We start from the raw sequence: 27,869 nt of genomic DNA, 5'->3' as shown, positions 1-27,869 counted from the left end.
CTCTTTCCACTAGGCAACCCTGCTCTTTATTTTGTTTGTCTTCCTTTTCTGACCCACTGCTTCCTCCTCCTGCACACAATTCCTTCCTCTGTATACCTACCAAATCACGTCATTCCACACCTTCAAAGTCCTACTAAAATCATATCTCTTCCACGAGGCCCTGACTACTCAATTAATCAGTTATAATTGTTGAGTGCTTACTATTACTAATAATAATAACTGTGGTATTTGTTAAGCACTTATTATTTGCCACGCACTGTACTAAGCATTGGGGCAGATAGAGGTAACCTCGGTAGGGTCCTTGACTCCTCTTTCTCTCTTAACCCACATATTCAGTCCATCACTAAATCTTGTCAGTTCCACCTTCACAACATCGCTAAAATCCACCCTTTCTCCTCCATCCAAACTGCTACCCTGTTAATCTAATCATTTATCCTATCCCACTTTGATTACTGTAACAGCCTCCTTGCTGACCTCCCTGCCTCCTGTCTCTCCCCACTCCACTCCATTCTTCACTCTGCTGCCCTGGTTGTTTTCCTACAAAGAAGCAGCGTGGCTCAGTGGAAAGAGCACGGGCTTTGGAGTCAGAGGTCATGGGTTCGAATCCCGGCTCGGCCACTCGTCAGCTGTGTGACTTTGGGCAAGTCACTTAACTTCTCGGTGCCTCAGTTACCTCATCTGTAAAATGGGGATTAAGACTGTGAGCCCCACGTGGGACAACCTGATTCCCCCGTGTCTACCCCAGCACTTAGAACAGTGCTCGGCACATAGTAAGCGCTTAAATACCAACATTATGTCCAGGCCATCTTTCCCCACTCCTCAAGAAACTCCAGTGGTTGCCCATCCACCTCCACATCAAACAGAAACTCCTCAGCGAGGGCTTTAAAGCGCTCGATCACCTTGTCTGCTCTGCCTCACTTTGCTACCCTCCTACTATAACCCAGCCCACACACTTCGCTCCTCCAATGCTAACCTTCTCACTGTACCTCGATCTTGTCTATCTCTCTGCCGACCTCTCACCCACGTTCTGCCTCTGTCCTGAAACACCCTCCCTCTTCATATCCGACAGACAATCACATACCCTCCCTCTTCATAGCCGACAATTACTCACTCTCCCTTCAAAGCCTTACTGAAGGCACATCTCTTCCAAGAGGGTTTCCCCGATTAAGCCCTCTTGTCCTCTTCTCCCACTCCCTTCTGCATCACCTGACTTTCTCCTTTTATGTCTCCTCCCTCCCAGCCCCACAGCACTTATGTACATATCTGTATTTATTTAATTATATTAATGCCTGTCTCCCTCTCTAGTCTGTAAACTCGTTGTGGGCAGGGAATGTGTCCGTTTATTGTTCTGTTGAACTCTCCCAAGCACTTAATGCAGAACTCTGCACACAGTAAGCGCTCAATAAATGCGACTATCTGACTGGCTTACAGTCTAAATAGGTAGGTGAATGGGTATTTAATCCCTGTTTTGCAGATGAAGGAACTGAGGCATAAAGAATTTAAGTGACTTGCTCATGGTCACATAGTAGGCATGTGGCAGAGTCAGGATTAGAAGGCAGGTCCTTTAACTCTCAGGTCTGTGTTCTATCCACTAAGTTGTACTGGTTATCATGTGCAGAGCACTGGACTAAGCGCTCAGGGGAGTATAGTGTGGCAGAGTTGGTAATTAACAATAATAATAATAATAATGTTGGTATTTGTTAAGGGCTTACTGTGTGCAGAGCACTGTTCTAAGCACTGGGGAAGATTTACAGGATAATCAGTTGTCCCAAATGAGACTCACAGTTTTAATCCCCATTTTACAGATGAGGTAACTGAGGCACAGAGAAGTGAAGTGACTTACCCACAGTCACACAGCTGACAAGTGGCAGAGCTGGGATTCAAACCCATGACCTCTGACTCCCAAGCTCGTGCTTTTTCCACTGAGCCAAGCTACTTTTCTACATTCCCTGCCCTCAACCAGCTTACAGTCCAGGGACTCATTTTCCTCATTCGCTCTCCCTTCCGCCTCCCCTATGCACTTGGATCCGTGCCACTTAAGCATTTTGACACTCACCCCAACCCTACAGAAATCATGTCCATATCCTTATACTTTGCCACTTCCTCATCTGTAATTTATTTTAATATCTGTCTTCCCGCTCTCGAATGTAAGCACCCTGTGGGCAGAGATCATGTCTGATAACTGGCATAGTGGGTAGCACAGGCCTGGGAGTCAGAAGGGCACGGGTTCTAATCCTGGCTCCACCACTTGTCTGCTGTGTGGCCTGGGACACTTCTCGGCCTCGGTTCTCTCATCTGTAAAATGGGGATTGAGACTGTGAGCCCCGTGTGGGGACAGGGACTGTGTCCAACCTGATTAGCTTGTATCTACCCCAGCGATAGTGCAGTGCCTGGCACACAATAAGTGCTTAACGAATACACAGTTATCATTATTAACTCTATCGTACAGTACTCTCCAGATTTAGTCCAGTGTTCTGCACACGATAGTGATTGTTTGATTTCCACTGAACCAGGCTGCTCCCCTACCCCTGACCTCTTCCCTAATTTTCAGAAACCCCTCTTTTAGCAGCGACCATCAGTAGTTTGAAGAAATGCAGCCCCTGTTTTCCGAGACATTGTTTTTATTCTCATCCTCATCCAGTTGTCAGAAAATGCCGGCCAGTTTGGGAGGAGCCTTTCAGACCACTAGGGGACAGCTTAGTTCACTGCTGCGTGGAATCACCCTCTGGTGATCCAGAAGAATTAATGCTCAATCAAGTGATCGATCGATCACTCCTATTTATCGAGCGCTTAGTGTGTGAAGAGCATGCTTGGGAGAGTATCATAGAACAATAGAACAGATCCCGACTCTGCCACTTGTCAGCTGTGTGACTGTGGGCAGATCACTTCACTTCTCTGTGCCTCAGTTACCCCATCTGTAAAATGGGGATGAAGATTGTGAGCCTCACGTGGGATAACCTGATTACCCTGTATCTACCCCAGCGCTTAGAACAGTGCTCTGCACATAGTAAGCGCTTAACAAATGCCAACATTATTATTTCCAGCCCACAACAAACTTCCAGTCTCCCAAAAAAATGTAGCTTATTACCAGGGAGTCACTGATGGCAGCAGGAGAATTTGACTCACACGCTGCTCTAGATTGTAAACCCGTTGTGGGCAGGGATTGTGTCTGTTTATTGTCATATTGTCCTCTCCCAAGCGTTTAGTTCAGTGCTCCGCACGCAGTAAGTACTCATTAAATGCGATTGAATGAGTGAATGAATACTTGATTTCTCTGAGCCTTACTGTCAGCTTGAATTCCCTGGAGTCACGCCGAGTGAAGCCATCGTCCGCTGGGCCTCGCGTCAGATGACCTGTGTGAAGAAATCAGTAATTGGTATGGTATTTATTGAGCGCTTACTGTGAGCAGAGCACCGTCGTTAGTACGTGGGAGAGTACAATACAAGAGTTGGTAGTTGTAGCTCCCTGGCCACAGAGAGCTTACAGGCCAGAGGAAGAATAGACATTAATATAAATAAATTAATTATGGATATGAACATAGGCGCAGTGGGGCCGAGAGTTGGGTAAATACCAAGTGCCCAAAGGATACAAGATCCAAGTTCATAGATGATCCAGAAGGGAGAAGTAGGGATAAGAGAGCCAATCGGGCAAGGCCTCCTGGAGGAGATGTGACCTTAATAAAGCTTTGAAACTGGGGAGAATTGGGGTCGGGTGTATGCGGAGGAAGAGGGAGTTTCAAAGCAGAGGGAGGATGTGGGAAAAGATTTGGTGTCAAGGTAGATGAGATCGAAGCGTAGCGAGTAAGCTCGCGCTAGAGGAGTAAAGTGTGTAGGCTGGACTGTATGGAGCAGGAAAGCAGTGAGGTAAAGTAGGAGGAGGAGAGCTGATGGAGGGCTTTAAAGCCCATGGTAAAGAGTTTCTGTTCATTGCATAAGTGAATTGGCAACCACTGGAGGATCTTGAGGAGTGGGGGATGTAGGCTGAATTTTTTTTTTTTGAAAAATGATCCAGGCAGCCAAGTGAAGTAAGGACTGGAGTAGAGAGAGACAGGAGGCTTTTTAAAATGCTGCAGAGGGGAATCAAGCTTATCCTTTCCATGTGAAAAGTGAATTCCTGTCATGTGACCTAAATAATGTCACTGTGTGTATTCACAGCAGAAGGAGCACAGGCTTGAGAGTCAGAAGACCTGGGGTCTAAACCCTGCTCTGCCCCATGTCTGCTTTGTGCCTTTGGACAAATCTCTTTACTTCTCTGTGTCAGTTTCACCATCTGTAAAATGGGGATTAAAGCTGTGAGGTCCATGTGGGACATGGACAGTGCCCAAACTGATTATCTTGTATCTATCCCAGTGCTTAGTACGTGCCTGGCACATAGTAAGCGCTTCACAGATACCATTTAAAAATATTACCTCCTACTAGAAGGAGGAATTCATTATAATATGCTCTTGCAGACATTGTCTCTCACCGCTTGGACAGCCCTGTTTCACAGATGAGTTTTCACTTCCACTCTCTTAACAGAGAGTATCCGAAATAATAATAATTATTGTGGTGTTTGTTAAGCACTCACTACACGTCAAGCACTGTACTAAGCACTGGGGTAGATACAAGCTAATCGGGTTGGGGCGCAATCCATGTCCTACAGAGGACTCACGGTCTCAATCCCCATTTTGCAGATGAAGGAATGGAGCCACAGAGAAGGGAAGTGACTTGCCCGAGGTCACAGAGCTAAGTGACAGAGGCGAGTTTGGAACCCAGGTTCCCTGAGTCCCGGGCCCATGCTCTTTCCACTAGCCACGGTGCTTCGGAGCTGGAAACATCCCATAGGACTTCTGGAATATTTGGCTCCAACTATTTCTCTTCTCTCTGTGGTCTTCCCCATCTCTTCTTCTTCCTCATCCCTCTTCATTTATCTCCAGCCTCCACCTCTTTGCCCAATCTACTCCATCCCTTACCCTCATATCCTGCCAGAGAGAGATTTGAGGGCTTGACACATTTGCAGACAGACAATATGGCTGCTTTACAGGAAATCAGATCTGTCATCTCTCCCCTTCATATGCGGAGGAGATTTCTGGAGTTACAAATCCCAAAGAGTATGAAACAGAACTCAACACTGGAGCCCAATCTAAAAAAATTCCATCTGGAAGAAAGCCTTTCTATCAATCTATCATATTTACTCAGTGCTTTCTGCACACGGAGCAGTGTACTAAGCGCTTGGGAGAGTGCAATATAACAGACACATTCCCTGCCCACAATAAGCTTACATTCTAGAGGGGAAGACAGACATTAATAGATCTAAATAAATTACAAAGTGCTGTATTGCTGAGGGAGGGGTGAATAAAGGGAATAAATCCAAATGCAAGGGTGACACAGAAGGGAGTGGGAGGGGAGGAAATTAAGGCTTAGCCTGGGAAGCACTCTTGAAGGAGACGTGACTTAAATAAATTGGCTTTGAAGGCAGGGAGAGTGATGGTCAGTCAGATGTGAAGTGGGAGGGAGTTCCAGGCCAGAGGCGGGACATGGGAGAGGGTCCGCGGCAAGATAGATGAGATCTTTAGACTTACTCACCTCTAGAAGAGTCTCTGAGACCGATTAATTTGGGGGCCTAATATGGTCCACTGATAATTGTGACCGTGAAACATTAGGGGAATGTATTGTCTCAAGCAGTGAAGACTATAAAGTTATAATCCCTCTTACAGGATAGCATTACTTGCTCGTATTTTAAAGCTTTACCATTCTCTCATAAAAAGGAGATTGACATCTTAACAAAAATATCATTCCACTTAAAAATCCTTTTAAAAATTTTTTCAAAATAATGGATTTTTAAAACTCTACCCTCCCCTTTTTACAAACTGAGCTAAGTGTGGATCTGTGGGATCTTAAACTCCTTAGGAAACCCGATCGTGCTTTCATTCATAAGTCTCGGGTGATAAAAAGGCATCGAAGGGTTGAGATAGAACATTCCTGAAGAGAAGGTCCTTATTGATTTGTTTTTTTCCCAAGAGTGTGTACCGGTGAAAACCAGGGGCTATTACAAAAGAGAACGATTCTTCAACACAACAGTGAATAATCTTCAGAGCCGTCCGCAAAGCAAAGCTGAAAGTCACCTTGTCTGTCAGCCACTAAAAAGATGTACAGCAGTAGCTGCCCCAGGGCCACCTCTTCCCGGAATTGGGAATTCTCTTAAAGCAGCAGCACCTCCATTCCCAAGATTCGTAGGTTTGTTGGGCATATTGACTTCATTAAGTGCCTCGCTTGCGTAGGCCACTATAAACGAACTGATTCCGTCAAGAGGGATAAAAATAGGAAGCAAAATGAAACAATGCCTGATCTGGGCAACACAGATGTCTCAGAATTCCTCAGCAGGAGTCAGCTGTCTTGGAATGATGTTACTCCCTGGGAGGGATGGGATTGAACGGAAACATCTGTTTTTGTTTTGTTTTGTTATGTTTTTTTCTTTTTTCCCCAGACTGTATGAGAAAGTGGATGGTAGATCCTCCCCTAGTTGATCATTCCTGTTGTTAAGGAGAAGTAGTGCATGCTTTCTAAGAGTTTTGGTTTTGTGGCACCTGTTTCAGCTTGTTAATAGATTTCTGGTGTAAGATAGATGGCAGATGATGTCGCTCGCAGGTGTTTGAGCCTTGTGGTAGAGGTCTGTTGCTTAGCATTTCTTTCACAAAGTGCTGTTACCCACATCTGGCCTCAGCTGTGAAGGGTATATTAACCAGAAAGTTTACAAGGAGGATGTTTTTAACCAGAACAGAACACTCAGAAGTAGCAAGTAGACACTGGAATGACATGTAAACACGTGTACTTTCCCTATGGTTTTAGCTTATTTTATTTGGTTATGGAACAAAACACAAATACTGTTTCATCAAAATATCATTGTGGAAAAAGTGTATTTCCACACGCACACTTTTCTCAGTTTCTGAAGCCCATCTGTTTCATTGCATAGCTGAGGAAAAAAAAAAAAAAACTTTTCGGTGTCTAAGAGCTGGCTCTTTGTTCAGTTTTTAAAAACTCGGTTCTTTGATACCATATAAGATATTTCAGATGTTGCACGAGGAGATGTCTTGGTTTACACATGTGAAAAATTTCGATGTCTCTCGAACACTTTGCTTGGTTGCTCCACTCCAGTTGAAGGTCAAGTTGCAAAGCTGAATCAGTTAAAGCTGCCTTGCCGAGATATACACAGCTTGAACTGATTTTTATCTGCATTGGCTCCTTGTCAAGTGAAATGTTAGTGCTGTCCCAGTGAGTTTGAAAAGCAGAAGCCTTTTTGTTCAACTGTATTTGTACATCTTTCAAAAAAGGTGGTAGCTAAATGGAGTGGTATCTTATAGTTTATTACACTCATCAATCAATCAATCATATTGATTGATGACTTATTGTGTGCAGAGCACTGAACTAAGTGCTTGGGAGAGTACAATATAACAGACATATTCCCTGCCTCTGTTCACAGCATTTTAAAACATTTTTAAAGATATATGGGAAGCAGTGTGGCCTACTGGAAGCAGCCCAGGCCTGGAAATCAGAGGGCCTGGGCTCTAATCCCAGCTCCACCAGGGGCTTGTTGTTTGACCCTGGGCAAATCACTTCACTTCTCTGTGCCTCAGTGACCCCTTCTGTAAAATGAGCATTCAAAACCTGTTCTCCCTCCTATTTAGGACAGGGACAGGGAGTGTGTCTGACCCGATTAGCTTGTATCTACTCCAGCACTTGGAACAGTGCTTGACACAGAGTAAGGTGCTAAACAACTTTCATAAATAAGTAAATAAAATAAATTATATATATCCTGGATTGGATATTGGAATGCCTTGCAGCTTTTCTTCAGTGGAAGGTTAAAGCAAGTTAAATTTTCAGAGAAGTCAACATTTTATTCTAATGGAAAGAGCACGGGCCTAGGAGTCAGTTGATCTGGGTTCTAATCCCAGCCTTGCCTTTTGTCTGCTGTGTGATCTTGGGCAAGTCACTTCACTTCTCTGTGCCTCAGTTTCCTTAACTGTAAAATGGAAACCTGTTCTCCCTTCTACTTAAGCTGTGAGTCCCTGTCCCTGTCTCCGACCTGATTCTCTTGTATCTACCCCAGTGCTTAGTACGGTGCTTTGAATATAGTAAGCACTTGAAATGCCACAATCATTATTAGGGGGTAGAAGTCAGGAAGAGGGCAAAGCACGTAAAAGTACACACTGAAAATCTCTTCATTCAGCTGTTGTAAAAGGAAGAATTATTAAAGCAGTCATTGACTCCAACACCCTCCAATATTCCTCTGCATCAGCGTCAATCAATCGGAGATCCAGTTGCTCTCAGCTACCGCCCAGTTTCAAAGCTCTCTTTCTGGGGAGTCAAACCATCAATCTATCAATCAGTGATATTTATTGAGTGCTTACTATGTGCAGATCACTGTTCTTAGCACTCAGAAGAGTGCTATATTGTTACATAGTATTCTCAAAGTGCTTAGTACATTTCCCTGCGCACGGTAAGCGCTCAACAGATACGATTGACTGCCAGATGGCAGTGCAACAGAATTAGCAGACACATTCCCCGCCCAAAACAAGCTTACAGTCCAAAGGGGGGAGACATACATTAACATAAATAAATCATTTTTAATCTATAATTTAAAGATGTGTACTTAAGTGCTGTGAAGTTGGACTGATTATTTTGTATTTACCCCAGTGCTTAGTACAGTGCTTGGCCCTTAGTAAGTGGTTAACAAATATTATTATTTTTATTTATTATTATTGTCCCCAATGATCTGATCCCTAGAGATTGCTTGACAATAATATTGACTGAGATTATTGTCCTGGGAGGTTTTGGAGATAGTGAGTAATTGGCCTCAGGGACTCTGAAGAGAACGATGAGAATTTTGGTCACTTAATCTGACAGGCCCCTGAACCGTTTGATGACATCTTTCAATGCTTTTGTCCGGGAGATCTTGTCAGATAGAGTGACCAGAATTCTGATCTTTACCAGTCACAGAGAGGAGATCTATAGAGGTCTCGCTGCCCCCAAAAGACTCATTTCCTGTCATGCGGATGGGATCAAAGACTAAACCCTACCTCCCTGCCTTCCCTCAATGCTAAATTTCCAGTCCCTGCAAATTCTACATCTCTTTTTTTCTCCCTTCGTAGTGTCCTTTCGCCTCCCACCCCTCCACCCCAAACCTCAATCCTTGTTACTATTAATCAGTCCATCACAATCAGCAGTATTTATTGAGTGCTTACTATTTGAAGAGCCCTTTGCTAAGCACCTGAGAGAGCACAGTAGAACAGAGTGGGTAGATTTGATCTCTCCCCAAGGATCCTACAAACTAATGACCGATCAATGGTGATTATTTGATTTTTACTCTGTCAAGAGCATTGAACAAAATGCTTAGTGGTACAGTAGGGTTAGTAGACAGGATCTTTGCCTTTGAAGAGTTTATAATCTCACTGGGGAGACAGACATCAAATTAAATTACCAATAGGATTCCAGAACTATTTCCAGTATTAGGTTTTTTTTTTAGTGGTATTTGTTAAGCATCCTCTCAGGATCGCACCTAGAGAGTTTCCAGTCCTCTACCAGTCTCAACTACGGGAGGGAGAGTCAAGCAGACGCCTGTCCATTATATTCCTAGCTTGGGCAGTGGTTAGTGAGTGGAAGACAATCTACTACAAGTCAAAAGTCACCTGTGCTGGGTAGCAACGGCACGGGAGAGAGTCGAGGGCGGAAACTCGTTTACTGTGGGGAAGGAGGTGATGGTAAACCACTTCCAGATTTTTACCAATAAAACTCTATGGATCCACTACCGAAACGATGGCAGATGGAGGTGGGGCGTTCTGGGAGAGATGTGTCCATGGTATCGCTATGGGTCGGAAAGGACTCTACAGCATAAGACAAGACTAGATTTGTTAAGCGCTTTCAATGTCAGGCACTGTACTAAGCACTGGGCTGGCTACAAGCAAATCAGGTTGGACACAGTTCCTGTCCCACATGGGGCTCAAACTCTAAATCCCCATTTTAAAGACAAGGTAACTGAGGCCTAGAGAAGCGAAGTGAGTTGCCCAAGGTCATAGAGCAGACAAGTAGCAGGGCCGGGATTAGAATCGAGGTCCTTCTGACTCCCAGTCCTGGACTCTATCCCATATGCCAAGCTGCTTCTCATCTCCCTTGCCGGTCTTCTGTTTACCTATTAACAGATTGGCATGCTTTATGGGTCAGGGGCATCAACTGGTTAGTTGTCCCTTGCCAGCCCCTGAGAATTCTCCGTATTTTTTCCAGTTCACCCAGAAAAGCCATCATAATAGTCCCATAATTCTCCCATTCTTTAATGGTCCCACTGCTCTTTGATCTTGTGTGCATGCCCCCCTTATTTGCTTGTATCCACCCCAACGCTTAGTACAGCAGTATGGCTTAGTGGAAAGAGCCCGGGTTTGAGAGTTCTAATCCCAGCTCTTCCACTCGCCTGCTGGGTAATCTTGGGCAAGTCACTTAACTTCTCTGTGCCTCAGTTCCCTCATCTGTAAAATGGAGATTAAAACTGTGAGTCCCACGTGGGACAGCCTGATTACCTTGTACCTACCCCAGTGCTTAGAACAATGCTTGGCACATAGTAATCGCTTAACAAATGCCACCATGATTAGTATTATTATTATAGTGCCTTTCACATAGTAAGTGCTTAATAAATACCTTAATTATTATTATGGAAGCAGCATGGCCAAGTGGCTAGAGCATGGGCCTGGGAGTCAGTAGGTCATGGGTTCTAATCCCGGCTATGTCACCTGTCTGCTGTGTGCCTTGGGAATGTCACTACAATTCCCTGGGCCTCAGTTACCTCATCTGGAAAGGGAGGATTGAGACTGTGAGCCCCACGTGGGACAGGGACTGTGTCCAACTGGATATGCGTGTATCCATCCCAGGGCTTAGTACAGTGCCTGACACATAGTAAGCACTTAACAAATACCATAATTATTATACCTGCCCCCCAAGAGGCAGGTGAGTGCCAAAACCCCAAGCCTACCGCCTGCTGTCCCCTCACAATCCTTGCCTTATCCCTGCTGGGCCAGATCCACCCCTGCCTTCGCCACCCTCCAAGATGGCAGAACGGATTTGGAGGGTTGTTCTGAAATGAAAGGAGCAGGGTAGAAATGAAAGGAGCAGGGTAGCCACCAAGATGGGGACTCAAGTTGAAAGCAAACAGAAACTCTTAACCTTTTGGCTTTAAAACACTTAATCACCTCACCCCTCTTACCTCACCTCACCGCTCTCTCACTCCAATCCAGTCCCCACACTTTGCTCTTTTAATGCCAACCTATTCACCGTACTTCAATCTCGTCTATCTCGCCTGCGACCTCTTGCCCACACCCTCCCTCTGGCCTACCTAGAACATCCTTCCTCTTCATATCCGACAGACGATGACTCTCTCCTCCTTCAAAGCCTTTTTGAAGGCACCTCTCCTCCAAGAGGCCTTCCCTAAGCGCTCATTTCCTTTTCTCCCTCTCCCTTCTGTGTTGCCCAGGCACTTGGATTTGCACCTTTTATTCGCCACCACCTCAGCTCCAGAGCACTTATGTACATATCCATAGTTTATTTCTATTAATGTTTGTCTCCTCTGCTGGACTGTAACCTCGCTGTGGGCAGGGAACGTGTCTACCAACTCTTATATTGTACCCTCCCAAGTGCTTAGTGCAATGCTCTGTTACACAGTAAGCGGTCAATAAATACGATTGATTGATAGGTGCTCAATAAATATTGATGATGTATTCATCAATGAATATTCACTCATTCACTTGCATTTATTGAGCGCTTACTGTGTTCAGAGCACTGTACTAATCACTTGGAAAGTACAATTTGGCCACAGATAGAGACCATCCCTACCCAACAATGGGCTCACAGCACACACAAACATATATGTGTGTTGGTGTGTGTGTGTTTGTGTGTCTCATTTGAAGCAAGTAGTTTATCTCCGGCCAAGTACACGACGATGGTGGTGATCATGAACTTCATCGAGCACTTAAACGTATCAAGCACTATACTAAGCACTAGGGTAGATACAAGTTAATCAGGTTGTACACAGACCCTGTCCCTCAAAGGTTTTATATTCCAAGTGGGAGGGAGAAAAGGTATTGAACCTCCATTTTACAGATGAGAAAACTGAGACCCAAAGAAGTGAGTGACTCATCAAAGGTCGGACCGCCAGCCACCGGCAGAGCCGGGTTTAGAACTCAACGACGAGCGTGGCTCAGTGGAAAAGAGCCCGGGCTTGGGAGTCAGAGGTCGTGGATTCGAATTACGCCTCTGCCTCTTCTCACTGTGTGACTGTGGGCAAGTCACTTCTGTGTGCCTCAGTTACCTCCTCTGTAAAATGGAGATTAAGACTGTGAGCCTCACATGGGACAACCTGAGTACCCTGTATACCCCAGCGCTTAGAACAGTGCTCTGCACATAGTAAGCAGTTAACAAATATCAACAAAAAAACATCCTCTGAATCCCAGGCCTGTGTTTTTCTTCTCTGGGCTATACCGCTCCTCAGTGATGATGGGTGGAGTTGGTTGAGCACTTTCTCCAAGCCAAGCGCTGTACTCAGTGCTTTGGAAAGACCTTTGGATAATCATCTGGACAGCCACTACCCACAATGTCCCAAACACCCCCAACTTCTTTTCAGTCTTTAAGGTCACTGAGGGCAGGGAATGTGTTAGTTATTCTGTTCTATTGTATTCTCCCAAGTGCTTATTACAGTGCTCTGCACACAGTAAGCGATCAATAAATACAGTCGATTGATTGATTGCCACCAATCAGTGGAGAAGCAGTGTGGTCTAGCGAATAGACCACCGGCCTGGGAGTCAGAAGGACCTGGGTTCTAATCCCGGCTCTGCCATTTGTCTGCTATTTCTATTTATGTCTGTCTCCCCTGTTAGACTGTAACCTCGTTGTGGGCAAGGAACGTATCTACCAACTCTGTTATATTGTGACTAGGCAAGTCATTTCACTCTTCTGTTCCTCAGTTACCACATCTGTAAAATGGGGATTAAGACTTTGAGTCCGATGTAGGATGGTAACTATGTCCAACTTGATTAATTCGTAACTACCCCAGCGCTTAGTACAGTGCCTGGCACACAGAAAGCATTTAACACATACCATTAAAAAAAAGAGGCAGCAGCTTCTTTATTAAATATCTGAAGTAATCCCAATTTCGGCTTTCCTCTCCTGTAGGTGTGGAATTCACTAGATTAAGCGCTCAATAAATACCATTGATATATTTCACTGTAGAGGGAGCCCGTATTGCTCTTTGAGCTAAGCTGGTGATTTTCTTTGTCACTGTCTAACATCCTTCCTGTTAAAAGTTTGGGTAGAGATGAGAGGAGAAAATCCATGACATGTTGGGCTACAATTGCATCACTAAACCCAAGAGACTTAACTGCGGTATTTAAGCGCTTACACTATACCAAGCACAGTAGTGAGCGCTGATGTAGATACAAGATAATCAGATCAAAAACAGTCCCTAACCCACCTGGAGATCACAGTCTAATTAGGAGGGAGAACCGGTATTGAATCTCCATTCTACAGATGATGAAAATCCGAGGCACAGAGCAGTTAAGTGACTTTTTAAAATACTATCTGTTAAGCGCTTTCTCTGTGCCAGGTCCTGTCCTGAGCAGTCAGGTGGGACGCAGTCCACGTCCCATGTGGGGCTCACAGTCCTAATCCCCATTTTGCGGATGAGGTCACTGGGGCACAGAGCAGTGTCCATGGTCACCCCAGCAAGCAAGTGGCAGAGCTGGGATTGGAATTCAGGTCCGTGCTTGGTTCTTAGGGGTGCCAGACCCCGCCTCTTCCCAACCTTCTCCCTGCTGGCTCCCTAATCTCAGAAACAAGCCCACTTCTAATAATAATAATCATAAGAAGAATAATTGTGGTATTTTTTAAGGCTTACTACATGCCAGGTACCTTGCTAAGCTCTGGGGTGGATACAAGCAAATCGTGTTGGACACGGTCCCTGTCCCACGTGGGGCGCACAGGGTGAATCCCCATTTTTCAGATGAGGTAACTTAGGCCCAGAGAAGTGAAGCGACTTGCCTGAGGTCACATAGCAGAGAAGTGGAGGAGCCAGGATGAGAACCCACGATCTTCCAGCTCACAGGCCCGTACTCTATCCATTAGTCCTTACTGCTTTTCTGCATCTCTCCTCTGAGGACTGCACCAAACCTCAGAGTTCTCCCAAAACTTCCAAAAGTCCCAGGCTGATCTGAATTTAACCTAGGAGTTGTACAGCTTCAGAGGCATAATTTCCCCTGCTTGACCTTCACCCATCTGAAGAGAAGTTTCTGCTTCTTGACCGATCAATCAACCAATGGTATTTACTGAGCGCTTACTCTCTTTGCGGAGCACTGTACTAAGCACTTAGGAAAGTACAACAGAGTTTGCTGACATGTTCCCTGCCCACAAGGAGGTAACAACCTAGAGGGGGAGAAAGACAAGAATATAAATGAATCATTTACAATATACAATTATATAATTTAAAGAAATGTACATAAATGCAGAGGAGATGAGGGTTGGGTGACTCTCAAATGCTCAGAGGTCACAGATAATAATAATGATAATGATGATGATGGTATTTATTAAGCGCTTACAATGTGCAAAACACTGCTCTCCAAGTGTTTAGATGATGCAGAAGAGAAAGGGAGGGAAAAGAAGGCTTAACTGGAGAATAATAATGATCGTATTTGTTAAGTACTTACACTGTGCCAGACACTACTGAGCGCTGGAGTAGATGCAAGCAAATGGAAGATCTGTATATAAGTGCTGAAGGTCTAAGGGTGGGGTGAGTATCAGATGTTTAAAGACTACAGATCCAAGAGTATAGGGGACACAGTAGGTAGAGGGAGTAGGGGGAATGGGAGATTAGTTGGGGAAGATCTTTTTGATGAGATGTCATGTTCATAGCACTTTGCAGGTGCAGAGAGAGGTGATCTGTCCTTTATGAAGGAGAAGGGAGTTTCAGGCCAGAGGGAGAATTGGAGGCAAGGGGCCGGAGGGGAGATAGACAAGATCGAGACCCAGCGAGCAGGTTGGCGATAGAGGAGCCGAGTGTGCGGCTTTGGTTGTAATAGGGAAACCAGTGAGGTGAGGTAGGAGGGGGGTGAGCTGATTGAGTGCTTTCAAGCTGATGGTAGGGAGTTTCTGTTTGATGCGGAGGTGGATGAGCGACAGCTGGAGGTTCGTGAAGGGTGAGGAGACATGAACTGAATGGCTTTTCAGAAAAATGATCCCAGCAGCAGCATAATAATAATATTGATTGTGGTTTTAAGTGCTCACTATATGCCAGGCACTGTAATAAGGGCTGAGGTAGATACAAGCTAATTGGGTTGGACACAGATCTTGACTGACACAGGACTCACAGTCTTAATCCCCATTTTACAGATGAGGTAACTGAGGCCCAGAGTAGTCAAGTGACTTGCCCACGGTTACAGAGCAGACAAGTGGCAGAGAACCCAGGTCCTCCTAACTCCCAGGCCCAAGCTCTATCCACTGGGCCACGCCAGCCTGTAATAATAGTAATAGCATTTATTAGTGGCCTCTGCTTATCCTAATCCTCCTCGACCTCTCAGCTGCCTTCGACCCTGTGGACCACCCCCTTCTCTTGGAAACACTATCCAACCTCGGCTTCACCGACACCGTCCTCCCCTGGTTCTCCTCTTATCCCTCTGGGGGCTCATTCTCTGTCTCTTTCTTGGTCTCCTCCTCTGCCTCCCACCCCTAACTGTGGGGGTCCCTCAAGATTCAGTTCTGGGTCCCCTTTTATTCTCCATCAACACCCAATCCCTTGGAGAGCTCATTCACTTCCGTGGCTTCAACTACCATCTTTATGTGAATGATTCCCAAATCTGCCTCTCCAGCCCTGTCCTCGCTCCTCTGCTGTCTTTGCAATTCCTCCTGCCTTGAGGACATCGCTACCTAGATGTCCTGCTGACACGTCCAACTAAATACAGCAATATGGCGTAGCGGATAGAACATGGGCCTGGAAGTCAGAAGATCATGAATTCTCATCCTGGTTCCAACACTGTCTGCGGGGTGGCCTTGGGCAAGTCATTTTATTTCTCTGTGCCTCAGTTACCTCGTCTGGAAAATGGAGATTAAGACTGTGAGCCCCACATGGGACAACCTTATTACCTTGTAACTACCCTAGTGCTTAGAACAGTGCCTGGCACACAGTAAGTGCTTAACAAATACCATTATTATTATTATTAGCTTGTATCTACTCTAGTACTTAGTACAGTGAGAAGCAGCGTGGCTCAGAGAAGCGGCGTGGCTCAGTGGAAAGAGCACGGGCTTTGGAGTCAGAGGTCATGGGTTCGAATCCCGGCTCGGCCACCTGTCAGCTGTGTGACTGTGGGCAAGTCACCTAACTTCTCGGTGCCTCAGTTACCTCATCTGTAAAATGGGGATTAAGACTGTGAGCCCCACGTGGGACAACCTGATTCCTCTGTGTCTACCCCAGCACTTAGAACAATGCTTGGCATATAGTAAGCGCTTAACAAATACCAGCATTATTATTACAGTGTCTGGCACATAGTAAGCACTTAAAAAATATCATTAAAACAGGAAAAAAAACTCCTCATCTCTCCACCCAAACCCTGTCCTCCCCGGCCTTCCTCTCTCCCAAGCCCGTGTGGTTAGTTTGAGGTGTCAGCGGGACATCCAAGTAGAAATGCTGAAGGCAGTAGGAATTGCGAGGCTGCAGGGAAGGAGAGAGATCAGGCCTGGAGAGGTCCATTTAGGAATCATCGGGGTAGGGTTGGTAGTCAAAGCCGTGGGAATGAATGAGTTCTCCAAGGGAGTGGGAGAAGATGGAGAATAGAAGGGGACCCAGAACTGAGCCTTGAGGGTGGGAAAAAGAGGAAGAGCCTGTGAAAGAAACTGAGAAAGAGTGGTCAGAAAGAGAGGAGGAGGACCAAGAAAAGACAGTGGCAGTGAAGCCGAGGTTGGATAACGTTTCCAGGAGAAAAGGGATGGTCGACAGTGTCAGAGGCAGCTGAGAGGTCGAGGAGGATTAGGATGGAGTAGAGGCTTTTTCTTTGGATTTGGCAAGAAGAAGATCATTCATGAACTTAGAGAGGACAGCTTCTTTGGAGTGACAGGGGAAGAAGCCAGATTGGAGGGGTTTAGGGAGAGAATCGGAGGAGAGGAAGTGGAAGCAGCAGGTGTAGACAACTCGCTCAAAGAATTTGGAGAGAAATGGCAGGAGGGAGATGGGGTGATAACTGGAGGGAGCCGTGAGGGTCAAGGGAGAGATTTTTATGAAAGGGAAGACATGAGCATGTTTGAAAGCAGTGGGGAAGAAGCCACTGGAGAGTGAACAGTTGAAGATGGACGTCAGGGAGGGTGACGGGAGGGGGCAAGCATTGTGACAAGGTGTGAAGGAATGGGGTCGGAGGTGCAGGTGGAGGGGGGCGGATTTTGAAAGGGGCGGGAGATCTCCTCTTGAGATACTCCAGAGAAAGAGGGAAGAGTTGAAGAAGGGGCCCAAGTGGGAAGGGACTGGGAGATTTTGGGGAGACCGTACCAGGTGGTTCCAATTTGAAATATGAAGTATGTGGCCAGGTCATTAGGGGTGAGACATAGTGGGGAGGGAAGACAGGGGGTTAGAGGATGGAATTCAAATTTGAAACAGCTGGTGTGGGCAGTGGGCATGTGAGTCAATAAGGACGCAGAAGTATTGTTGCTGAACGAAAGAGAGGGCAGAATTGTAGCAAGTTTGAGAAGGATGAGGTCGAGCTGGGGTCTGGATTTCTGCCAGCAGCACTTTTCCAGCTTTGGTGTTTAGAGAGTTTTGCTTGAGTGCTTCACATAATTTTTAAGGTATTGAAATTACAAACCACTCATAGTCGTAGACCAAAAAAAAAAAGAAAAAAAAAACAACAACCCAGAAAACCACTGACAGTTCATGAGGTTTGAGTCGGCACGGGAAGACATTTTAAGATTGATAGTGGGTGTATCAGCACAGGAGATGGTACTGAAAAATGTCCAGAAGTGTATTTCTTGTTTTCCATCCTCCTGGCCCTCCACATAGAACATGTGGTCAGGAACATTTAAAATTCACCAATCAAGCCCTAGTTATCTCACTACATTTGCATATTCTCGATAACACAAAATTTAATGGATGATAATCTAAGATCTGAACTTGGATTCCTTATTTATTAAAATTAAATCCTTTAGAGTTTACCAATGCAAGACTTCGGCCTGAACTCATTGCTTCTATACTCTTATTAGCCCTCATAATTAGTTTTATGCAAATAGAGTAAGCAAAAAAAAACCCATAAAACCCTAAATCAAGTATAGTTTCCCAAAGGAAATAATGTATTATTCCTACTTAAGATCTAAAGACAATTGACCAAAAGAATATAATTATGTTAAAAAAGTGATAAAAGCACAAACAAGCTAGTTATATGATCAATTAGCAATGTTACTAATTTACTAATAAGAAGATATTTTGAAATAGATGTTATTTTACAGACTTAGTCTTCCCCTCTAGCCTATAAGCTTGTTATGGGCAGGGAATGGTTCTGCTAATTCAGTCAGTCAAATTTATTGAGCACTTACTGTGTGCAGAGCGCTGTACTAAGCGCTTGGAAAGTACAGTTCAGCAACAAAGAGAGACAATCAGACAATCCCTGCCCACAACGGGTTGCTCTCCTGTACTCTCCCAAATGCTTAGTACAGTGCTCTGCACATAGGGAGATCGTTTTGTGTACATATAAAAAAGCCACATCTTAAACATATGCATTCAGACCTTCCTCAGAACTTGTATTTAAACGCATTTTTTGTTTATATACACATATACATTCATACATGCATATATACTTACACTACACACATTTCTTATGTGCATATGCACATACATACATGCCCTCTCAAGGAGAAGACAGACAAAATATCCACACACAAATGTGTGTGTTCATTACATCTGTTTGCCCTGTTTGAGCATAAGCTCCCTGTGGACAGGAAAAATGCCTCATGCTAGTCTACTTTCCCAAGCACTTAGCACAGTAATTGCGTTCAGTGGGAGCTTGATAAATGCCATCATTACAACTGATGTAAATTCTGCATTTTAACATTGTAATCTTTCCCGTTCTGCCATGTGGGATCTGGTGCTAAGATCGGCCATTAGCTAATGTTAAATTAAAATGAGCTCTAGTCACTCCCTATAGGTCAGTCAAAATACTTCTGTCTTTGTGGACAAAGAGGTGTTTGAAGCAAGGTGAACTTGTCTGTGTATGCATCCTCAAAACTTATAAAAGTGCTTTAATTCAGCTGAAGATGGCCATCATGGAGGGAAAATAGAAGGGGGGAAGTGTTTTGATAAACTGCAAAGTGATGGGGGGTGGAAGGCGCAGGTGTTGATGGTGGATTTTGGGAGAAGGCAGGAGATCTCTTGAGATACTGCAGGGAAAGAGGGAAGAGTTGAAGATGGGGCAGGATTGGAGAGGGACTGGAGACAAGTAGGAGAGCAGTCTTTATTTAGATAGTCTAGAAATATTTTTTATGTCTGGCTTCCCTATAAGAGTGTAAGAGTCTTGGGCTCGCAAAGTGTCCATTTGCTTGCTTTGAACTCCCCAGAGACTTAGTACTATGCAGTGCACCTAGCAGGTGCTCTCTATATGCTATTTTTTTAAAAAAATGATAGTTGATAAAGGTTTACTAAATGCCAGGCACTGTACTAAGCACTGGGGTAGATACAAGATCATCCGGGTGGACGCAGTCCATGTCCCACGTCTTAATCCCCATTTTACAGTGGAGGGAACTGAGGTCCCAAGAAGAGAAGTGGCTTGCCCAGGTCACCCAGCACACGTGGTGGATCCAGGATTAGAACCCAGGTCCGGAACCCAGGTGCTGTTACTACTAAGCTGCTGCTACTAACTCCTGTCACTATCTATTATTCCCTGAGCTGACCGTTGGCTTACACTATTTTTAACAGGTTTCTCGCTCTACGTTTTGCATCGGTTGGTTATTTTGTATAAGCGCTGATTTACTCTACATTTATTTACATGGCCGATGACGATGATGTCAATTTTGCGATGACAGATGGCAGGCAAAAATGACACCTCCGCTGGCTCCATAAAGAGCTCTGATGTTTCAGCAACTTCCTTTCCCTTAGGGTATTTGAGAGGCTTCTGTTACCGCTATAAAAGCTCTCAGGTTGAAAACGAGAATGGAGGTGGCAGTGAAACTGAGAAACTTCAGATGACAGCACACACCTGCTCCAATATCTGCTTTCTTTCATTCCTGCTGGTTCTCACCGGGTAACAGCTCTGGTTATTTACCTCCAGAAGAAGAAAAGAATAAAGCCTCTTGGCTTTGGCTATCGCCCTTCTCACGGGGGAACTTGGCTTCCGCCGTTCGGTCGATCGCGAGCGCAGCTTTATGGAGCTCCGAGCAGCGTTTGATTTCTGAAGTTCGAAGGGTCTTGACTCTTTTTTTGCAGGACGGAGAAGGAAAGTGAAACCTCACTGACTGAGTGAACAGTGGTCATGGGGTCACCCTTCCCCGGAGGCAGGAGACTGACCGAATCGATCACGGGCCTGAGAGTCAGAGGACCTGGGTTCTAATCAAGGTTCCACCACTTTTTTATGGTATTTGCTATGAGCTTATTATTTGCCAGGCACTGTACTAGCGCTGCAATAAGTACGGGGTAACCAGGTTGGACACAGTCCCTGTCCCACGTAGGACTGATGGTCTTAATCCCCATTTTACAGATGAGATAATTGAGGCACAGAGAAGTGCCCCAGGTCACCCAGCAGACAACAGGCAGAGCCAGAGCCAAGATTAGAACACAAGTCCTCTGAGTCCCAGGCCCGCGTTCTTTTCACTAGGGCACGCTGCTTCTCACACTGTGGCCCTGGGCGAGTCATGTAACTTCTCTGTACTTCAGTTGTCTCATCTGTAAAATGGGGATTAAATCCTCCTGCTTCCGACTTAGACTGTGAGCCCCATGTGGGCATGGACTGAGTCCAACTTGATGATCTCGTGAAGCAGCGTGGCTCAGCGGAAAGAGCCCGGGCTTGGGAGTCAGAGATCATGGGTTCAAATCCTGGCTCTGCCACTTGTCAGCTGTGTGACTATGGGCAACTCACTTCACTTCTCTGGGCTTCAGTGACCTCATCTGTAAAATGAGGATGAAGACTGTGAGCCTCACGTGGCACAACCTGATGTCTTGTATCTACCCCAGCGCTTAGAACAGTCCTCTGCACATAGTGACAAATACCAACACTATTATTATTATTACCCCAGAGCTTAGGATGGTGCCTGGCATATAGAAAAAGTGCTTCACCAGTGCCACAAAAAACTTGATGTGGATTAAGGGTGGATGAAGTGGATGGTCCTCGGGATGGCTGTATCTTAGCCCCTCCCTTCCCTGACAACCAAGCAAGCTACCTTCCGGTTTCATTCCTCATCCTCATGTGACTTTGGCTAAGTCCCCTCTTTCAAAGCCTTACTGAAGGCCCATCTCCTTCAAGAGGCTTTCCCTGACTAAGCCCTTACTTCCTCTTCTCCCTCACCCTCTCTGCTGCCCTGATCTGGTTTCTTGATTCACTGTTCCACTCAGCCCCACAGCACCACGTACGTATCTGTCATTTATTTATATTAATGTCAGTCTCCCGCTCTATTTATTTAGAAGTAAATAAATTACAGATAATAATTAATAAGAATTATGGCATTTGTTAAGCGCTTACTAAGCACTGGGGTAGATAAAGGGTAATCAGGTTGTCCCACACGGGGCTCTCACATTTTTAATCCCCATTTTACAGATGAGGTAACTGAGTCTCAGAAAGGTGAAGTGACTTCCACAAGGTCACACAGCAGATAAGTGGCGGAGCCGGAATGGACAGAAGCGCTGTGAGGGTGGGAGGCCCCCAGAGAGACCCCAGAAGACAGGAGCTAGACACTGGAGTGAGAGGTTGGCAGTGCCCAGGATTGGGGAACTGGGAGGGAGAAATACAGATTAAAATTATCCCCAAACCAGGACAGCACCCCCTCTCAACCTGAATCATTGGCATGGCTCTACATCCTGCCGAGAATTGCTCGGCTTCATCAAGATGGTATTTGTTAAGCGCTTACTAGGTGTCAAGCACTGTTCTAGGCACTGGTTACAAGCTAATCAGGTTGGACATAGTCCCTGTCCCACACGGAGCTCACAGTCTTAATCCTCATTTAACAGGTAGAGATCATAATTAGAAATGCCCCAAAGTGCTTTGGGTTGTGAATGAACAAGGGTCGAGGTGGTGCAAAAGTGCTAAAATGATAGTAGGAAGATATAACGGTAGGAGAAGAAAAATAAATTGGAGAAAATCTCCTGAGGGAGGTGAGATTTCAGGAGGATTATGACGTCGGGGAAAGCTGTGGTTTGGCAGATCTGAGGTGAAAGGCGTTCGAGGCAGAAAGACTTTCTTGAGCAAGGGGTTGACAGAAGGAAAGTCAGAAGGCAACACAGTGAGCAGGTGAGTTTGGGAGCCGTGAAGAGTGTGAGTTGGGGTGGAGCTGAATGAGAAATTGGGTGAGAAAGAGGATGAGAGCTCGTGGAGCATTTTCAAACCTGTCATTGGAAATTTCTGCTCAAACTGGGGAGGAATGGATAACCACTGGAGGTTTTTGAGGCACAGGGAAGTGTGAGTAGAGTGACCTTTCAGAAAGTTGGGCAGGAGAGGGGACTGGAGAGGCTGGAGTCAAGGAGACCGGTGAGGAGGTTGGCATGGAGGCCTATCTAGGATATGAGGAGCGAGAGGGCCGAGGTGGTGGCCGATTGGATGGAGAGGAAAGGGTAGATTTGGCAAGTGTTGAGGAAAAAGCGGCAGGATTTTGTGACAGACCGACTGTGAGAATTGAAAGTGATTGAGGAATCAAGGACAATACCAAGGTTGTAGAATTCAGGGGCAGGGAAAAAAATGGCAGCGTCAACTGTCAAGCGTCAAATGAGGTCAAGGAATGGATTGAAGAGAGAAGATGAATATTTCAGTTGTAGATCTATTGAACTTAATAATAATGATAGTAATAATGATAATGGTTATATGTTTCTCATACATCAAGGAATGCACTAGGTGCTGGGGTAGGAATGATATAAGCAGGTCCTACATGGGGCTCATGGTCTAATTAGAGAAGCAGTGTGGCCCTAATGGATAAAGAATTCGTCTGGGAGTCAGAAGGAACTAGGTTCTAATTCTGGCTCTGCCACTTGTCTGCTGTCTGACCTTGGCAAGTCACTTCACTTCACTGTGCCTCAGTCACCTCATCTGTAAAATGAAGATTGAGACCGGGAGCCCTATGTGGGACAGGGGCTTTGCCCAACATGATTATTTTGTATCTACCCAAGTGTTCAGGAAAGTGCCTGGCCATCGTAAGTGCTTAATAAACACCACAATTATCACTAATAAGTAGAAGGGAAACAGTATTGGCTCCCCATTTTGCAGATGAGGGAACCAGGTGCAGAGAAGTGAAGTGTCTTGCCCAGGGTCACACAGTGGAGTCAGGATTAGAAACCAGATCCTCTGACTCTCAGGCCTAGGCTTTTTCCAATAGACCCCACTGTTTAAGGGCCAAGGGACACATTTACGGGTAGGTATCCTGGAGCAAAGAGAATATACAAGATCGCAAGGGGGAAGATGAGGAGCTGGAGCTAAAGAGGTAGATTTGGGACTCATCTGCTTAAAGAGATGGTAGCCAAAATCCCGGGAGTTCCAGACCTGGGAGATCCCAGACCAAGGAGTCAGAGGACCTGGGTTCTAATCCGCCTTCGACTCTCTCCCACGCCGCTGCTGCCCAACATGGGTGAGCTTTGACTTGTAGCAGATGGCCTTCCACTCGCTAGCCACTGGCCATGCTAGGAATGGAATGGCCGGGCCTCTGCTTGACTCTCCCTCCTGTAGCTGAGACTGGTAGAGGACTGGAAACTCTCCAGGTGCCATACTGAGCGGGGAATTAACATCTGTCTCCCCTCTAAACTGTAAGCTCATTATGGGCAGGGAATGTGTCTGCTAATTCTGTTGGAGAAACTGCGTGGCCTTGTGAAAAGAGCATGGGCTTGGAAGTTAGAAGGACCTGGGTTCTAATCCTGGCTGCGCCACTTGTCTGCTCTGTGACATCAGGCAAGTCACTTCACTTCTCTGGGCCTCAGTTACCTCAGTTGTATAAGGGGGATGAAGACTGTGAGCCCCATGTGGGACAGGGACTGTGTTCAACTTGATGACCTTCTGTCTACCCCAGCGCTTAGAACAGTACCTGGCAAACATTAAGTGCTTATCAGGTACCTCCTTTAGAGGGGAAGAACACTCAGATAAAGACACTCCCTATGATACAGCTGAAATATTACCTCTGAATTCAGAGCAGCTACATCATGGGGTACGTTTTCCCAAAGGCTTACATGTTATGAATTGAGATCAGTTCCAGAACCTCTAGAAAAATTATATGAAAGTCCATAACCTGCAATATTCTTTGAGAGTAAATATCAGTTTTATTCTCCATAGAATATAAGCTCACTGTGGGCAGGGAATGTGTTCACCCACTTTGCTGAATTTTTTTTTTTTAGGTATTTGTTTAGTGCTCACTATGTGCCAGGCACTGTACTAAGTGCCAGGGTAGATCCAATCTAATCAGGTTGGGCGCAGTTCAGGTTCCAGATGGAGCTCACAGTCTTCATCCCCATTTTACAAATGAGGGAACTGAGGTGAAGAGAAGTTAGGTTACTTGCCCCGTCACACGCAGCAGAAAGTGGCAGAACCAGGACTAGAACCCAGGTCCTTCTAACTTCAAGGCCCAACCTCTATCCCCTAGGCCACACTGCTCAAAATAATAATAATTATGGTACTTCTTCATTCATTCAGCCCTATTTACTGAGCGCTTACTGTGTACAGAGCACTGGACTAAGCGCTTGGAAAGTACAATTCGGCAACAGGTAGAGACAATCCTACCCAACAATGGGCTCACAGTCTTGTTAAGCACTTACCATGTGTCAAGCACTGTTCTACTTTCTCAAGAGGTTAGAAAAGTGTTCTACATGCAGGAACCTCTCAATAAATGCAGCCGATAGACCGACTATTCTAGTAACTCGAAGAACACGAGAACTTTAAATGAGGAATTGTAATATGTTTATGAGCTTCCTGGAGAACTGCAGAAGTAGAATTTGCTCTGCTGGCTGTGGTAATGGTTTTTCGACTTTACTGTCATGAAAATGCTGTCCGAATTAAGGTAATAATAATAAAAATGATGATGATGATGGTATCTGTTAAGCGCTCAACTATGTGCCAGGCACTGTATGAAGCGCTGGGGTTGATACAAGCAAATCAGGTTGGACACAGTCCATTTCCCATGTGGGGCTCACAGTCTCAATCCCCATGGTACAGATGAGGTAACTGAGGCCCAGAGAAGTGAAGTGACTTGCCCAAGGTCACACAGCAGACAAGTGGCCAAGTCGGAATTAGAACCCATGACCTCTTGACCCCCAGGCCCGTGCTCTATCCACTACGCCATGCTGCTTCTCAGCAGATACAAGGTATTCGGGTTGTCCCCCGTGGGGCTCAGTCTTAATCCCCATTTTCCAGATGAGGGAACTGAGGCCCAGAGGAGTGAAGTGCCTTGCCCACGGTCACACAGCAGACAAGTGGAGGAGCCAGGGTTAGATAGAACACGTTCCTGGGAGCGCAGGGACCCCGACCTTCCTCATCCCCCACTCCAAGAGCAGCCTTCTTTTCTACAGAAAGCATCTTGGAGTAGGACAGATCCTTCTGAACATCTCTACACATCTTTGGCCTCTTCTCTCTATCGGGGTCTTTAAATATTTTAAAATGTGTACTCTGTCCAACTTCATTAGCTTGTATGAACCTCAGCACTTAGTACAGTGCCTGACACATAATAAACACTTAGCAAATACCATAAAAACGTTAATCTGTTTTGGTGAAAATTTGAAAATTTTAAATCCCGAACTCTCACCTGGTAATGGAGCTGAGGTTCTAGGCTATGACAGCCTCCTAGTTTTGGGATTTTTTTTAAATTATGGTATTTGTTAAACCTTACTATGTGCCAGGCACTTTACTAAGCACTGGGGTAGATACAGCTAATCAGGTTGGACACAGTCCCCGTCCCACGTGGGGCTCACAATCTATCCCCATTTGACAGTTGGGAGAACTGAGGCCCAGAGAAGTGAAGTGACTTGCCCAAGGTCACACAGCAGACAGGTGGGGGGAGCCGAGATTAGAACACAGGTCTTTCTGAATCTCAGGCCCGTGTTCTTTCCGCTAAGTCATGCTACCACCGGGGAGGGGAGTATCTCTGCTTCATCTAAAAATGGCACAGAATGGGGCAAAGGTAGGGGGCAGGAATTTTAGGTGGATTCAAGCAACCTCTTCTACTTAGCCAGGATTCTGTGCCACTATCGGGTAAAACCAATCAATCATATTCACTGAGGGCTTACTATGTGCAGAGCATTGTACTAAGCACTGGACGGAAAAGGTAGAGAAGCAGTGTGGCTTAGTGGAATGAGCGTGGGCTTGGGAGTCAGAGGTGGTGGGTTCTAATCCTGACTCCGCCACTTGTCAGTGTGTAACTTTGGGCAAGTCACTTAACTTCTCTGTGCCTCAGTTACCTCTTCTGTAACATGGGGATTAAGACGGTGAGCCCCATGTGGGACAACCTGATTGCCTTGTAACTACCCCACCACTTAGAACATTGTTTGGCATATAGTAAGCGCTTAACAAGTACTGTCATTATTATTATTATCATTCCTTTCCTGATTGTACTCAGTAAGGGGCAGGGAGACAAAGAGGCGGGGAGGGAACTGAATTCCCTGCAGCGATTGTATGTAACAATCAGGATCCTGGCCTGCATCACCCATCAGCGCCCGGCAAATCTCAGTTGCTGAACTGTACTTGCCGAGCATTTAATACAGTGCTCTGCACACAGTAAGCGCTCAGTAAACACGGTTGAACGAATGAATGAACATCTCCAGGTTTTGCATGTTGCAGTTCCTCAGAACAGAAGGAACGACTGTCGAAACACGTCAATCCTTTGGGCGACAGAGTCTGTAGTGCAGCATGAGGAGAAAAACAGGACTTGGCCTCTTCAACCAAAGAAAGCCGGTCGTGACGGTGCTATCTGTATCCCGGCTCTGAAATCAACGAACAGAATCGGCCCAACGAAGCCTTCGATCCATTCAGCGGTTCCCCGAAGCCACCGATTTCAGGCCGAAACTAGAGAGAGTAACCACAAAGCCGGTAGCCCCAGGGGAGGGAGGGAGGGAAATATGGGTCTATTAGGCAAACACCAGGCAGGCAGACAACCTTTCAGAAGCCTCTGGTCCCCACAGAGACAGGGACCCCGTGGGCTTTGTGGAGGAGTCTGTAGGACTCCACGATGCCCTGACGGGGAAGGTTGCAGGTTGGATTTCAGCATCCTTCTGACCTACTTTGCTGCGACTCAGCAGGGAATGTGTTTATTTTAACCCAGTCCTCTGGGACTTCCCTGCTGAAAGGTTGTCTTTCTTGCCAGGTGACCCAGTGCAGCTGACATTGTCAGACCTTTCCAAAATTCGCCTCCCTCCCCCATCCCTGTCCTCTCCCCTCACCCTCCACCCCCTCAACTTCAGCCTCCTCTGCCTCCCCCCAAGTCTAAAGTGAATCTGGACGAGACAAGTCTAGAGGCAGATTGAAATAATTTTAGAGAATCTACCTTGTTTTCAACGACCCCGGGGAGCTCTTGTGTTAGCTTTCTGTCTTCAGGGGGATCTGGGAAGAATAAAAATAATAATAACAATAATAATATTAGTGGTACTTATTTATAGTAATTTATTTCTATTAATGTCTGTCACCCACACTAGACTGTAAGCTCATTGTGGGAAGGGAATGTGTCTAC

General features: G+C 45.7%; 1 protein-coding gene and 1 non-coding gene across 2 annotated transcripts in view; one reads left to right on the top strand and one right to left on the bottom strand.

Moving 5' to 3' along the window:
• Positions 1 to 27,869, top strand: part of ACOXL (acyl-CoA oxidase like) — a 230,536-nt gene that overhangs the window by 78,575 nt on the left and 124,092 nt on the right.
• LOC114816519 lies at positions 23,806 to 23,943 on the bottom strand. Its single transcript, XR_003764304.1, has one exon. It is a non-coding gene; the product is annotated as a small nucleolar RNA SNORA7 (small nucleolar RNA).

Source organism: Ornithorhynchus anatinus, chromosome 1 (genome assembly GCF_004115215.2).
Source record: "Ornithorhynchus anatinus isolate Pmale09 chromosome 1, mOrnAna1.pri.v4, whole genome shotgun sequence".
Classification (NCBI taxonomy): Eukaryota; Metazoa; Chordata; class Mammalia; order Monotremata; family Ornithorhynchidae; genus Ornithorhynchus; species Ornithorhynchus anatinus.
The sequence above is the reverse complement of the archived record's forward strand: the minus strand, read 5'-3'. Positions and strand labels throughout refer to the sequence as shown.